Source organism: Balaenoptera physalus, assembly GCF_965194825.1.
Source record: "Balaenoptera physalus genome assembly, chromosome: 3".
NCBI lineage: Eukaryota > Metazoa > Chordata > Mammalia > Artiodactyla > Balaenopteridae > Balaenoptera > Balaenoptera physalus.
Genome location: NC_138890.1, coordinates 156,320,037 through 156,332,134, shown reverse-complemented (window position 1 = coordinate 156,332,134; position 12,098 = coordinate 156,320,037). Strand labels below are relative to the sequence as shown.

General features: G+C 32.4%; 1 pseudogene across 1 annotated transcript in view; it reads right to left on the bottom strand.

Annotated features, from left to right (window-relative positions):
- LOC309656861 (GTP-binding nuclear protein Ran pseudogene) overlaps positions 1–12,098 on the bottom strand; it is a 34,867-nt pseudogene extending 22,769 nt beyond the window's left edge. The window contains exon 1 of the transcript in view: positions 1–12,098. This exon is cut by the window's left edge and continues 22,769 nt beyond it. The product of the transcript in view is annotated as a GTP-binding nuclear protein Ran pseudogene (transcript).

Below are 12,098 nucleotides of genomic sequence, written 5' to 3'. Positions count from 1 at the left end.
TAATGTGTCACAGAAGTCATTGTCTTTAGCCAAAATTGATAATGTCAAGTGTGGAGTGTTTGGGACAAAGCCAATGTCAGAGTGTGTTGTTGAATGATTGACAGTTACTCTAATAATGTATGGAATGCATCATGCATTTTAGTTACTGAATGAAAGACAGCACATACAGAGAATGAAGGCGAGTATTGTGGGGATAAGTACATAAGTAGCTTCTTTTTCTGTTCTTCACTTATTTCCCCCTAGGTCTTCATGAATGACTAAATCTAATAAATGAATTTGGAAGAAAAAAATAAGCATAAGCTAACAAATATACAGTAAATGTCAACTAGCTACAGTAATTGTAAAACAACAATGTATACGCATGTACATCAATTTTGGATAAGGTAAAATGTGAAATGATGTGGGTCTTAGAATCAATAAAATTATGTATGCCACTTCCCTCAATGTGAGCTTCATCAGGATTCAAGGCCTTATTTAATCCTCCATTCCACTTACTTTTTGTCTTATTTCTCAATTGTTTCAGCACTTGAATAGAGAAGTGGTGTTACTTATTTCTTTTCTTTCAAATCCTAGTAGCTGTATTAAGGATTGTATCCTTTCAAGTAAACTGAGTTGTGAGTCAATAAGATCAGATTTTTAAGTTCCTTCTGTCCTAGAGCAAGAGAAGAAATGAAAAAAAAAAGGGGTAACAGGATTCAGATCCCCTTTAGAGTAATTGTGGATCTAAAAGTGCTACATTCATTTTGAAGATAATAAATTGGGCTAATGAAATTAACTTGATTAGGAGTTACAGAAGGGAAGCAGTAAGCAGTATATTGTTTAAGATTTTGTAAAGCAGGAAGACTGTATGAAATTACAAAACATGACATTCTAAAATATTAGCATATGTGGCATATAAATTAAATACCATTGCCCTTTTCTGACTCAAGAGTTTTGAAATTTAGCAAAAGCAGTAGTTTGTAAATCACAGAATGAATTCAAGCAACCTAACTTGTTTTGGGCATATTTTACAGATCCTATTTTATCCTGTTACCCAAGAAACCACTTGCATCTATCACGTTACTCTGGACTGTTTTCCTCTTGAAAGAATTCACATTTAGCCTTCTGTACCCCAAAACCACGTTATTGCTACCTCAGGGACATGTTGCCTAGATTCTATCAATGCTTCCTATAAATTTCCCCTATAATGACAATATTGGCTAAATAATAACAAATGCCAAAAGCACTCTGTAGCTTATGTTCAGTGTTGTTTGGCCAGATTCCTCAGGCTGTTGCTACCACTCGACTGTAATCTATTCAGCCAGAATGATCTTTTTGAATTTACAAGCCATCAAGGGACAGGAATCATACTAAACTCTGGCTTATGCCACATTTCTAAATGTGCTAGTTCTTGATCTTTATATGACTCTGAACCAGTCAGCACTTACAATCAAGGCGTTTTTACCCATACCTTTCTCTCTGAAAATACTGACTTAGTTGAATATCTGCCAAGCCCTCTTCCCTCTCACATCCATCATCTTCCTGGAATCTCTATCCATATAGCACATAGAAAGACTTTTAGTTATAAAAATGGCACAAAGTTCAAAGGAAATAATAATGCAAGTTTTCTGCATTTGTGTCTGTTCTCTACATGTTTAATAATTTTGATGCCTACCATAAAGACTTGCATACAGTAACTGTTTACTAAACTTTTATAGAATGGATGATTAACAGTTTATCTCCAATAAAATATAGATGACCATAAAATGTTTTGCCTATTAATCATAATAAATGGGTGAAGATCAAGAAGTTGGTAGATGATGAACATAAGAGATGAAAGCACATGATATAATGTGAACTACAATGAAATCTTCCTAAAATTTTTTCTTTAAAATGCACATGTTAAAACATATAAGGTTTAAACTCTGTGTTCCTATGTCTGAAGTTTTTTGTGTGTTTCTGTACATTTAAGCTCATGAGTTACTATTTGGGATGCAGAAGGGCTCTGATTTTGAGATATTTATAAAATAAATTTGAAAACTTGTTTTCTGTCTCAATTATGGTTTTATCATTGAGCTTGGTATATGATTTATTTTTGAGATACAATTCATGCTTATAAAGAGATAGTCACGGTAGCAACAAGTTGTCTTTGTTTTAACTAATTAAGTTGAAATGAGTTACCTGTACATTCATAGAAAAAAAGAAAACAACTCTAAGTATGGCTTTTAAGAATACTGTTGCTTTTACTTCTCTCTGTGCTAAAATATAAGCCTCACGTTTTTCATAGCCATTCTCACACAGATAGTAGGAGTAGCAGGCCATCCATTTACTTTCAGCTTTTAATTAATGTGAAAGAATAGACTACCCTGAAACACATGCCCAATAAAAACATCTAAATAAATAATGAAAAAGGGATCAGACTATTTGCTATATATGATTCAGTAGAGGAAGAGTTTGGTCAATCAGAATTTCAGCTAGAGTTGTCTTAGGACCTCTGATGAAATTAGAAAAATAGTAGAAATAAATTGTCAAGGGAACTGATATAAGCACTATCTAATGATCCAGCACAAAAAATTAGCAATTCAGGAGAGACTCAAATGTGCATAGGTTGAAAGATCATTAACTCTGAAACAGGATTTTTCTTTTCATTTGGCATGGATATCATTTCCATCTCATACTCTGGGGTGAGCCTGTCCAGTGAAAAACACTTTGCCCCTGAGTGCTTTATGCTTGAGCACTGAGGGCTTTATTCCTCCATTAGAGGGCATGCTTTATTCTGCTATTTGAATTAATCAAGAAAATTTACTGCTAGCTTACAATTTGCATAGCACTATTGACACCAAGTAAGAGCCTATCATTTCTCTAAAAGCAGTATTTGTTGTTTGTTTTATGGTTTCTTTATTCATGGGATTTTAGTTCCACTGCCTCCTTGAATGTTTCTAAATCTGTTGCCTAAGCACTTAGTTTGCTTCTAATCCTTTGCATCACTAATAACTCAGCCTTTCCAAGCCAGTGGGTCACTAAATTGCACTTATTTTTCTTTCTGAATAAAAAATATATAGTATTTTATACTTTTTCATCAGTTATTGCTTGTTCATCCTTGCTTCAAATGTGTATTAGCATAATTATATTTTTCAAAATCTTAGCTTTTCTTCTCAAAGATAAAGACATGAGTCTGTGAAACTACATAGTACTTGGTGAATTTTAAGAGTCGTAAAGATCATCATCAGATTCAGTATGAGGGAAAAAATTAACTTCTATTCCAAAATATCTTTGTTATTAAATTCACAACTAGGTTTAAATCTGGCCTATGGTATAAGTCACTCTGTTTAGTGGTACTCAGGAAGAACAGTAATGTATGTTTAATTTTTATAAATAGAAGTAAATTTTCTAAAAAGACTATGAATTTTTACATCTACTTGCAGTACATGAGAATAATGTTTTCTTTACACTCTGATTTATTACTAAATGTTCTTAATAATTTACCTTTTGTAAACTGATACATAAAAATTATAACAATATATTAATTTTAATATGTTTGTTAGTGACATAAACAATATTTCTGGTCATCTGTCTTTATCTTGTCATTATTTGTCTATACCCTATTCTCATACTTTTTTATTAGTTTGTAGAAACTCTATTTAGGAACAGAAATCTCTTATTATAAGGGATATTTTCTCTCAATCTTATATTTGTACATCCTCTATGGTGTCTTCAAATATAAACAGACATACACAAACAAATCCATATAGTAAAATCTGTCAGTTTTTGTCTTCACATCTGGATCTTTTCATTGATTAAAAATTAGTGGTAAAAACAAGCCACTGTAAATATACTCTTCCATATGCTCAATTGTATTTTTGAAGGTTTTTTTTTCATTTTTCAATTGCAGCTTCTTAATCCATTTGAAACACATTTATGGTGGTTTGAGGTCAGGACCAAGCTTCATCTTTCAATATGGATAAACAACTATTTCAAGGCTGTTTAATTACTTGAAATGGCAAACTCCTCATGAATCATATGCCCATACATGCATATATCTACCCCTACATTTTAAATTCTGGCTCATCAATATCTTTGTCTATTTTTCAATTTGTTTTACTGAGTTTTTTTTTTTTTTAATTTAAGTCTATGGACATTTTATCCAATGCTAAGAAAGTATGGGATAAAGTTCAATAATTCCTTGGTTCCTCTCCTTTAATTCCTTTCTTTCTTTTACTTGAAAAATATATATCGACGTGTCTACTGTAGGTCAGAAATACCCAATAGTAAACAGGAAAAAGGTAACACTAGGAAGAAAGAAAAAGCAGTAATACAAACAGATAAATGCAACTGAAAATTGTGTAAGTACTATTAAACGATTTTCCTATCCAAGAGGATTTTGTTGCAGAAAGATAGTTACTAATGTTTTTAGTTTGTTTAGCGTTTAACTTATTAATTGTAATTACATTTATTCTAAAGATCTTAAAAAACACACACGATATATCTTTTTTTACTGTTATAATAATAGTTATCTTGAAAAGTAATTTCACATTTCCTTATACTAATTTTACTATTTCAACAAATCATTTTGTTGACTACTTCTAAGTGCTTCAAATACTATACCAATACAGAAATCATTAAATAACTCTAAAAGTTTATTTCTTCTCCTATACTATTTAAAGGAATTGCATTATGTAATTTATTCATTTTCTCATTTCCTTTATACTTTTTCCCGTACTTTTCAAGGATAGAATCATAATCTCAGAACTAGAAATAAAATAGCATACTATCTTTGCCTAGGTTATGGGTTGTGGTTTGTCAACAATTGACTTCTAATTCAACTATGAGGCCTGATTGTACCTTCTAAGGTGTCTCAATAATCTTTATTTAAACATTGTTCTAGGCCACTTTTAAACATCATATTAATTTTCTAAGTCACATAACCCTCTAAACTTGTGCATTTCCTTGTAACTTGAAGCTTTTTCTGTGTGTAACCATGTCTACCAAGTTTAATTTTCTTTATCGCCCATGTTCCTTAAATATTTAGAAACATCAAGTGGCATCACATACTATATTTTACAGGGTGGTCCAGAGTTTATATATCCTAGGAATTCAGAGATTGGGTATGCAGTCTGGTTTTCTCTAAGCAGTAGATCAAGCTACTATCCTTCATCAGATTTGGGGAATGCTTTCTACCTGACCACTCTGTAAAAACTGGAGCTGATAAGTCTTTCTGTTTCTAGTGTATGTCCTACTTTTACCAGAATAGCTTGGCTTATTCACAGTTCCCTTTATTTACCCTTCTCTATTTTTCAGTGGGAAAAAATTAGTAAACCACAGTTTTTATACAGACAAATGCTTAATATTATGGAATAATCAGATATATATGTAAACCAATAATGGTTATTATTATATAATAATAATATATAAAACCAATAATTTGAATTTTTATTCTATCTTGCTGTTCATTACCACTGCCTAGTCAACAGGCTTCCTATTAACATTAACTCCTTTAACATTTAGATACTTCTATTTTTGAAAGCATTTTTGCTTTCTGGAACAAAGTGTTCTGGCACTATCTTCAGTGCAGGCATATCTGTTTGAATATAATGCACACGTTCCTGAAAGATCTTGCATTCTGTAAAATCACCACTAACAGGGCTTATGGAGAAAATGGCACTGGCTAAAACATATGAAGCTACGTAAACAGAGTACTAACAAAAACAGTAATTGGCATCTTGGTAAATTACTGGGGCAGATCAGGCAAACAGCACAGGTTTTCTGGAAGTTGCCTTGGGGGATATTAAAATTGCACAAAAATAATAGGGATGAAACTTTGGCTTGTGGGAGGCACAGAATCAATGCAGAGGGAAGTGACGCTCTAAGCATTGTGGCAAGTAAAACCTACCTTGAGCCTAGGACTTTTTAGTGGTGGGATTATAGCTCTCCAGAGTAAACTCAGGGCAGAGACCCATTTTCAAGTTTCCAAAAATAGAGATGAAGGGACTCTTGCCTACGAAATAACCAAGCTTACTACTTTTTGTTGAGGGTTACAATTAGCCACTATTTTGGCTCTCTCCCTTCAGTAAATCAGACATGAATCCACACAGCCGTTTTTTAACTTACACTCATAACTCTCCCCTCATTATTAATGATGTAGGAATAAAAATGGTTAATGGAAAGTTGTTATCGCAGAAGGAAAGTTCTTGCAATAGCATGGAAGCAGCTGCTCTGAAATAGTTTGTAATTTTTTTTAATTTAGAAATAATGTTGGAGATAAAAATCTGTGAGATCATATTTAAATTTTAAAAAATCTGGGAACTCATAGAAAATAGTTTGAGAGGCCAGATATAAAACTTCCATCCTTCACATTTTGACAACACATGTAACATTTTCTTCTTTTTGGTCCTGAGTTTACATTGATACTTCTGATTTTCACTTACATTTCCAAATGCTTTAATCTTTTATAAATAAAACCTAGTTAATTTTTTCTATATCAATGCATATTTAGATCTTTCACTTTTAACCTAAACTGGGATTATATCTCACTTACTTTTATAACTCTCCAATTTTTTATTGAACAAGTCAAAATTTCTCTAAGACACAGAAAAAATAATAAATAATGCTGATAGATTTTTCTAATGATAGATTACCCTACTTTCGTGGAATAAACCCTGTTTGTCCTGATTCATTTTAAGTACTACTGAATGGCTTGATTTTCTAATATTTTATTTATATTTTGTCATTTCTTCAAAATAAAATTTATCTGTAATGTTCTTTGTGCTGTTATGGTAACCTGGTAAGATGACTGGATAAGATTTTTTATATTTTCTATGTTATGGAACATTTTAAATAAAATAGAAACTGTTCCTTGTCAATTTTGTTAATTTATGCTTCACTATAAAAACATCCATTTGCTTAGTTTTTTTTTTTTTAGATATTTGAAATACAACTTTATTCTGATTCTAAATGGAAAGAAATGGGAATGACAGTAACAAACAAGATTCCACCACTGAATATTGTGATGTGACTGTAGCAGTCTTATATTTGAAACTCAAGGAGGAAATAACTGTGTTCCAAAATACCTAAATATGCAGGTCCAAAAAAATGAAGATTTTTTTTTTTTTAACTGCCACATTCACTCCGAAGCCCATTCATCTCCTTCAGCATCCCAAAGATTAAGCACATGTTCTGCTTAGCTATATAATAAAGAGGCAAACACGCTGTACCACTGACATCACAGGACAGTTGCCTATAAAACTAGACTCTGACGCTGGGCTCCAGCTTCACTTTCTCACAGGTCATCATCCTCATCCGGGAGGGCAGTTGTCTGAGCAACCTCTAGATCGTGCTTGTACTGTGCTGCCAACGCTGGGTCCATGACCACCTCTGGCGGGGCAAAAGCAGGCATGGCGACAAACTCCAAGTTAGGGTCTCCAATCAGTTTTCTAGCAAGCCAGAGGAAGCTTTTCAAAGTTATAGTTACTTTTGGCAGAAATGTCATAGTACTGAAGATTCTTCTTTTGGTGGAAGACACTTGACTTTGCCTTAACCTTTGTGTCCTTAATATCCACTTTGTTGCCACACAACACGATGGGGATGTGATCTCTATGCCAGGTCTCTATGCCAGTTAGGCACGTTCTTGTAAGTAACTCTCAATGTTACATCAAACACTATAATGGCACACTGAGCTTGGATATAATAGCCATCTCTCAATCCACCAAATTTCCCGACCAGCCGTATCCCATACATTGAACTTAATAGGTCATCTGTTGGTATGCAACACAAGGGGATGGACCTCAACACCCAAGGTAGCTACATACTTCTAAAATTCACCAGTCAGACGACGTTTCACAAATGTAGTTTTACCAGTACCACCATCACCAACCAATACAAGTTTGAACTGAACTTGGGGTTCTACTTGGGCAGCCATGGCGATGCTACTTCCAGAAGCGTCTTTGCACCCGTCTGACTGAGGGCTCCATTTGCTTAGTTTTTAAAATGCATTTGTCCAAAGTTGCACATCATATTATTTTACATGATTTTATTACCTTTCATATCTGTGGCTATATGTTACATTATTTCATCTTTTCAGTCATAGGCAGGCACTGGTATCATACATTAAAAGCAGACAAATGTTTATTTGTCAGGTTATATTTTCATTGTTATATTAATTTTATATATTTGAATGTAGTGAATATTTTAATATCCAAAAAGGAGAAAAATATCTAAACGAAAATGTGAACTCCAAGTAAACAGCATTTATCTAACACAAACAACAAATAGTATGTAAACAAAGAAAAGAAACCTAGGTTCTAAACCTAGATATCTATGACCTTGAGTAATTTACTTAATTTTCTACGTGAGTTACATAATGCTTGTTATTACAAATTGGATCTCAGTAATATCACTCTAAATATGAAAGTGTTCCCTGGGTAGGGGTGTGTGTGTGTGTGTGTGTGTGTGGTGCGAGCGCACGTGCATGCACATGTGCGCGTGCATGCACATACGCATGTGCTCATATTTTACAAACTACAAACTACTCAGAATAAACAATAATATAAAATGGAGAATTAGGCTTTTTATCTATTATAGCCACTGGTTTTGTCAAATGTATACCAAAATCCTTCAGAGGTGTAACACATTTTTCCCCCTTAATAAGAGGTTTTTATACCCAAGTATCCAAATCTCATTAACTCTATCAATATGACCATGGGTACATCCTCACTGGGAAAATCTTCCTAGAATTTTCCCATTTGACTAACACTGTACATTGTCTTATTTGATTAAATAATTTAAATCGAGTGAAGGATTCCAAGGAGTTCTTTTTTTGCAAAGAAAAAATATTTAACCCTGTAATGGTGGCAGATACCAATCTTTGTTAAACTTTGAATTTAATTTCTCAAATATAATTCTCTTTGAATGGCACTGTACTTATGAAGTGTCCAAACCCTTCTTGCAAATTATAGATTAATGACAAGGATGCATTTTTTATTGTTCAATTTCCTCTAATACAGAAAAACCATTCAAATAAAAATTTAAAATAAATGGATACAATTAAGTAATCTTATCTGTCTGTAATACTCTAGGTATACTGTATTCTATAGGACCATTGATACAGAGATATTGATAATATCTCAATCACTATTTATTACTGTCCGAAACAATCACTATTTGTTACGGTCCAAATCAGTCCTGATCTAGTTTATAATAAATCGAAATAGGACCAAGGCATACATGATATCACCAAATGTTATTTCATCTACAAAATGAGGACAATTTTAACAACATGAACATTCTTAAAGGCTTTTTGGAAATAGTTCATACACATTATAAGCATGTGATGCCTAATAGGTATCTTTATGCTTTACACTATTTATTATTATTATATTAAAAAGAATGGGCACGGCAAGAATAGTTATTGTTCAGTCTGAAACGACAGAACACATTTTTTAATCTTTTTCTTTAACCCATATTATTTATTTATTTATTTATTATTTTTTTTTTAACATCTTTATTGGAGTATAATTGCTTTACAATGGTGTGTTAGTTTCTGCTGTATAACAAAGTGAATCAGCTATAGGTATACATATATCCCCATATCCCCTCTCTCTTGCATCTCCCTCCCACCCTCCCTATCCCACCCCTTAAGGTGGTCACAAACCACCGAGCTGATCTCCCTGTGCTATGTGGATGCTTCCCACTAGCTACCTATTTTACATTTGGTAGTGTATATATGTCCATGCCACTCTCTCACTTCATCCCAGCTTACCCTTCCAACTCCCCGTGTCCTCAAGTCCATTCTCTACATATGCGTCTTTATTCCTGTCCTGCCCGTAGGTTCTTCAGAACCTTTTTATTTTTTTTTAGATTTCATATATATGTTAGCATACGGTATTTGTCTTTCTCTTTCTGACTTACTTCACCCTGTACGACAGACTCTAGGTCCATCCACCTCACTACAAATAATTCAATTTCGTTTCTTTTTATGGCTGAGGAATATTCCATTGTATATATGTGCCACATCTTCTTTATCCATTCATTTGTCGATCGACACTTAGGTTGCTTCCATGTCCTGGCTATTGTAAATAGAGCTGCAATGAACATTGTGGTATATGACTCTTTTTGAATTATGGTTTTCTCAGGGTGTACGCCCAGTAGTGGGATTGCTGGGTCATATGGTAGGTCTATTTTTAGTTTTTTAAGGAAAAAACACATTCGCATTATAAAATTGCTTTTATTTGAATATTGGTATTTAATAATTGTATCACTTCAAAATGTCTAAGTCATACAGATATATAGATTAAGGATAGATACACATGGATAGACACATAGGTAGATTCCTTATGGTGGTATACTTAACTGAATTTGGGATTAGGAACTATACTGATAGATATACTAAGAGCAGATATTATTTCTATGAATATTTTAAAAGAAAAAATATTTAAGTTTTATGTTTAACATTTGATATATGAAATATTCACAATTTAAAAAGTAAATGAAATATTTTACAATAAAGTTTTCAGTTATCCTTTATAAATTGTTGGCTTTTTTAAAGAGAATAATCAAATACATTTTATTTGTTAAAATGCCTATAATATTTAATGCCTTCTCCTCTTCAAAATTCCTGATATTTGTCATACAAAGTGTACTTAGTGTTTTTCCATCCTGAAATAAATTTGTGCAGCTTTAAAGTGTGACAGTTACAATTATAGAAGATTTCTACTGATTTCTTGGATGGATGTATTTTACTCTCTGATTCCCATGTAAAATAGCATAGAATATGTTCATACTATGAATTCCAGCATGTTTGAGATGGAAAGAAGTGAAAGTGATCAGAATGTTATTAATGGTATTACACTGTGAGCATGTACACAGAGGCAAAACAACTGGCTCAGGAAGTACTGATCCAGAGATTGCAAATAGTGTTAGCAAGTGATTGAGATTCAGGACAGGAAGTGTTAATTGCACCATGTTAGAGTGAGCCTAGATGATTTTTTTTTTTAAAGAGCAATTTACTTAAAAGGGATATGCATTCTTTTTAAAATGAATATCTTATTTGCAAATTGAAGATTAAACAGCTTTTGCTCTATAAATAACTAACTGTGGGGGGTGGTAGATGAATGCTTTATTTAAATATTAATTCTTAGCTTTGTATGTTTTTTTCAGACATTCATTGAGAAAATTGATTTTATTATTTAGTACATTCACCAAACAAAATATGTTTAGTCTTAAAGACATCAATCAGGAAACGATATGCATTTTAATCCAACAAATGTATTAGTTTAGACAGTAAATTTTAAATTTGAACCTAAGAAATGTTTTAACATAGCCTAGTAAATCTGCATTTTTATTTCAAGCTTAATTAACTTTACTATAACATAACAAACAATTGAGCAAAGGACTTTGGAAGAGACATTTCTCCAGAGACATGCAAATGGGCAACAGGTATATGAAAATATAAAAAGATGTTCAACATCACTAATCATCAAGGAAATTCAAATCAAAACCACAATGAGATATTATCATAGAAGGACAAATACTGCATGATTCCACTTGCTAGTCAAACTCATAAAAGGATAAAATACAGTAGTGGTAACAAGGGCTTGGGTGGTAAGGGAAATGAGGAGTTGTTATTCAATGGATATATAGCTTCAGTTATGGTAGATGAATAAATTCTATGTGTTTGCTGTATAACATAATGTCTCTAGTTAACAATATAGCATTGTGTACTTCAGTAGTTGTTAAGAGGGCAGACCTTATGTTAAGTATTCCTACTAAACAGAAAAAGAAAAAAAAGGACGCAAGAAAACTTTTGGAGGTGATTAGTATGTTTATTAACTTGATTGTGGTATGGCATCATGGGTGTTTGCAAACGTGCAAACTCATTAAATTGTACATATTAAATAGGCGCATTTCTTTAGCTATCAATTAAATCTTGATAAAAGTTTAAAAAAAAACAAAAAACATCATTAGTATTCAGATAATATAGAAAAACTGAGCAGATAAAAAATACAAATATACCAAGTTCTAAAAAGTAAAACTGACAAGCCACAGAAAAAGGGATTGAAAAACGTGAATAAATATATAAAATAATAAATTACACTGATAATCAACATATGTAAAATAAACATTTA